Source organism: Coregonus lavaretus (genome assembly GCF_964263955.1).
Source record: "Coregonus lavaretus genome assembly, contig: HAP1_SCAFFOLD_310, whole genome shotgun sequence".
Taxonomy (NCBI): Eukaryota; Metazoa; Chordata; class Actinopteri; order Salmoniformes; family Salmonidae; genus Coregonus; species Coregonus lavaretus.
Genome location: NW_028161862.1, coordinates 522714 through 527135, shown reverse-complemented (window position 1 = coordinate 527135; position 4422 = coordinate 522714). Strand labels below are relative to the sequence as shown.

At 48.0% G+C, this 4422-nt stretch overlaps 2 long non-coding RNA genes across 2 annotated transcripts; both read left to right on the top strand.

Annotated features, from left to right (window-relative positions):
• The first annotated feature begins 243 nt into the window (after nucleotides 1-243).
• Nucleotides 244-1171, top strand: LOC311119986. The gene is made up of 3 exons (XR_014612061.1): nucleotides 244-283; nucleotides 763-850; nucleotides 1073-1171. It is a non-coding gene; the product is annotated as an uncharacterized lncRNA (long non-coding RNA).
• A 2411-nt stretch (nucleotides 1172-3582) lies between these two features.
• On the top strand, nucleotides 3583-4104 carry LOC311119984. Its single transcript, XR_014612059.1, has 3 exons — nucleotides 3583-3594; nucleotides 3723-3814; nucleotides 4020-4104. It is a non-coding gene; the product is annotated as an uncharacterized lncRNA (long non-coding RNA).
• The last annotated feature ends 318 nt before the right edge of the window (nucleotides 4105-4422 follow it).

The window sequence follows — 4422 nt, the reverse complement described above, 5'->3', positions numbered from 1 at the left end:
ACATTGATTATATTAGGAGTGTATATCTGTTCAGGCATACCACTGGACTTTGCTTCAGACTGTGTGTTTGTTTCCATTCAGGCGTACCACGGCCACCACCATGCTATGGAGGTCCTGGTTCAGTCTCTGCTGGATCTAGACGTGAGGAACAGCCAGGGGCGCACCCCTCTGGACCTGGCTGCCTTTAAAGGCCATGTGGAGTGTGTTGACGTCCTCATCAACCAGGGAGCCTCCATCCTGGTTAAAGACTTCACCCTGAAGAGGACCCCCATCCACGCTGCAGGTACGCATAGGATATCACGTAAGACCTAGAGATTCTGTAATTCAAAAGTTTTCCTTACCAAGATGGACATTTGTTTGGTCATGTTGCTAGGACGCCAATGTCCACTCTAGGGATATTATATAGCATAGTGTGAAAATGCCCACTACACACTGATCTAAGGTCATTTTTTGTCATTATTGCTGAGGATCTGGGGAGGGTAAGCTGATCCTAGATCAGTGCACAGGGGGACTTCTATCCAGAGCCAGGTACACAGCTAGCAGGTGACAGGCTTCGAGGGCCTCAGCCCCAAAATGTTTTATCTGCTGTGTTAACATCATGAGGATGTCATCTACCAATACCACTGTTCTAGAAATCTGTCTGTTCATGTGAAGGTAATAGTCGTCCAGCAATCAGCTCATATCCTCTCTGTTTAGCCTCCTCTAGCTACCAACGGTCAATCATCTCACATTCTTATATCCTCTCTGTTTATCCTCCTCTAGCTACCAACGGTCATTCGGAGTGTTTGCGTTTGCTGATTGGAAATGCTGACCTCCAGAGTCCAGTGGACGTTCAAGACGGGAATGGACAGTAAGTCAATTGGGTTTTGGATACAATTCCTGAAATAAAGAGATTTTGACACTAGTTCTACGTCCCAAATGGCACCCTATGCCCTACTTGGTGCACTACTTTAAACCAGAACCCTATGGGCTCGGGTCAAAAGTAGTGTACCATATAGGGAATAGGTTGGCATTTGGGACTCAGCCTGGTTATTACCAGTTTGTAATATGACCTTGTTGTCTTGTGTATCAGAACCCCTCTGATGCTGTCAGTGCTGAGCGGACACACAGACTGTGTGTACTCACTGCTCAACAAGGGAGCCAGCGTAGAAGCCAAAGACAAGTGGGGCAGAACAGCGCTACACAGAGGGGTGAGGAGGAGAGCTGGCTGTATACGCTCACACACAGAAAGAGACGGGGAGGCTCAAATATACATATTATCTTCAGAAAAGTAGTTGTCCATGGGTAGTGGTGTATTCATCCCTGTAGGGGGACCTGCCTCCAGACATCATTTGTAATAATTGATGATTCATTATTATATCATTGATTATTAGTTATTCAAATCCATTCTTGTCTCCCTGCCCTTCCTCCCAGGCGTTGACGGGTCATGAGGAGTGTGTGGAGGCCCTGCTGCAGCACAGCGCCAGCTTCCTGGTTCGGGACTGTAAGGGGCGGACCCCTGTCCACCTGGCGGCGGCATCCGGACACATCGGGGTGCTGGGGGGACTCCTACACGCCGCCCAGTCAGTGGAGACCCTCCCCGTCATCACAGACAACCAGGGCTACACGCCACTACACTGGGCCTGCTACATCGGTACGTACTGGACTAACGGAACACTAGATATTTTCTGATTTTCTCTCTTCAGCACCGTAAACATGTCCCTGAATTAGGCAGGCCATACAACTAGGGGTGTAACGATTCGATTTGTATCACGATTCGTGGTTGTCGATACGATTCAAGGACGATATTGGTTCATTTAGAACGATACGATCCGAAACGATTCAGTGACTTGAAATCGATTCAGTAACCTTTTAGCCAAAAATTCAACCAGTGTGACTGAAATAAATACCTGGATACTGGACAGTGCAGGTGAAGTTTCCTAGATTCCTGTTTCTTGTAAGGACCGCAATGGTGGCTTGATAATTTCTCGCTCGTCGGCTTCTCCTCTGTCGTCCGCCATGCTATGTTTTGTTGTCTTTGCGCCTTTGCGCTGCTGCTGGCGTGGGGCGATGACGTCACGGATAGGCAGACTGAATCGAGTAATGTTTAAAGCCTTTATCATTAAAAGTGCTAAGAAAAAACATCCATATAAAGTCTGACGTGCTTAAATCCAATGGGTTATTTCCTAGTATCGATACAATCGATTTATTACATTTTAAAACGATGTTAGAGTGATATATGTTGTCCAAAAGGCCAACTCACCGAGCACAGATCGATGTAGTTGGATCATAGGAATATAAATCGATACATCGATGTAGTAGATGGATCGTTACACCCCTACATACAACGATACGTACTGACTAACTGGACTGTAGCTCTGTTCTCTCCTCCATGAAGTGTACACTCATTCACTCCCTCTTGTGGCTTGAAAAGCATTCGATTGGTGTGGACGGAGCCATGTGGGGGAATGAACAAGACTACAACAGAATTAGGGGTTATGACTCTCAGTGGAGGACCTTACACTGAAACAGGACTTTGTCATAGCATATGTCACCGAGGGCAACTCGTTCAGCCCCCTCCACTGTGCTGTGATCAATGACAACGAGGGGGCTGCAGAGATGCTGATTGACACTCTGGGGCCGGCCATTGTCAACGCCACTGACACCAAGAACCGGTAACTACAGCACATGACAAAGTCCTTTTCTTCTGGAGAATAATGTTGTCTTGGGAATAAAATGACCTCTGGGGTTGGATGAGGGATTGTAGATTACTTTTAATACATCTATTAGTGATTTTAGGGCGGCAGGTAGTGTAGTGGGTAAGAGCGTTGTGCCAGTAACCGAAAGGTCGCTGGTTCTAATCCCCGAGCCGACTAGGTGAAAAATCTGTCGATGTGCCCTTGAGCAAGGCACTTAACCCTAATTGCTCCTGTAAGTCGCTCTGGATAAGAGCGTCTGATAAATAAATTAAAATTAAAATTAAATTAATTTTATATTTCTATGGTATAAACAGGGTTAATTGAACAAACTTGTTTATAACAGTCCTACATGATATCGGTGAAATAAGTTTCCTCTCTCTCCAGGACCCCCCTGCATGCGGCGGCTTTCACGGACCACGTGGAGTGTCTTCAGCTGCTGCTAGGCCACAACGCCCAGGTCAACTCCCCCGATGCCTCCGGGAAGACCTCCCTCATGATGGCTGCTGAGAACGGACAAACCAACGCTGTCGGTACGCAGCCCCCTCTCCTCCGCTTTGCCTCGCCCAGCCGGCTTAAGTTCAACATGTCTGTTTTACATTTTAATAAGTCGCTTCATTTCCTAATTGAGTTTCTTTATGTTTCTCTGTCTGTGTCAGAGCTGTTGGTGAGCAGTGCCAAAGCAGAGCTCACCCTGCAGGATGCAGTCAAGAACACTGCTCTTCATCTGGCCTGCAGTAAGGTGAGCATCCCCACATGAAGATGACGTTCATCTGAACAGTTGGCTCTCTCTGGTTGAAATTTTGGTCTGACATGTTTGACTCTGGTTTTTAAAGGGGCATGAAACCAGTGCTTTGTTGATATTGGAGAAGATTACAGACAGGAACCTCATCAACTCGACTAACGCAGCCTTACAGACGTACGTATGGTTCAGCTGTATTAATTGGGCCAGAAGAATTAGAAGAAGTGCACTATATAGGGAATAGTCTGGCATTTGGGAGGTATCCTCATTTGCTGCTGGCTAATCTGACGGTACTTTCTCCTCAGGCCGTTACACGTTGCAGCCAGAAATGGTCTGACGGTGGTGGTTCAGGAGCTACTAGTGAAGGGTGCTAGCGTGCTAGCAGTCGATGACAATGGTAAGATCCATAACGCTAACACCGTTTTCTTCTGTACTTCTCTTCTCAATGTGTCCACAAATGTTTCTCTCTAGTCCACTGCTTGGTTATTGTCTTAACTTTGTATCTCCTAGCCTGCTGTTATTTCATGTTTTTCACCAAAAGTGTTATAGTAAACGGTGATGCTCCTGAAGTGACCCTCTGCTGTTCTGTTTGAACCCCTCAGGTTACACGCCTGCCTTGGCCTGCGCCCCCAACAAAGACGTGGCGGACTGCCTGGCGCTGATCCTGGCCACCATGATGCCCGTGTCCCCCTGCAACCCGGCGCCCAGCCTGTCCTTCAGTGCCATTAACCACTACACCACCAGCCCCTCCAAGAGTGTGACCTTCGACAGCCTGCCCGTGCTGCGCAGCGAGCACAGCTCCTACTGCAGCTTCAACAACATCGGCCACCGCGACCACGATGGAGGCTTCTACAAGGATGAGGAACTCAACGACTCAGAGACATACTGAGGGGGGTGGTGGTCGCTGCCCAGGAGGGGAGCCAAGGGCAGGCGGATGGACAGTGAAGTGGGGCAGAGGCCACAAACAAATCCACACATACACACCGTGTCTTAAATCACCACAGC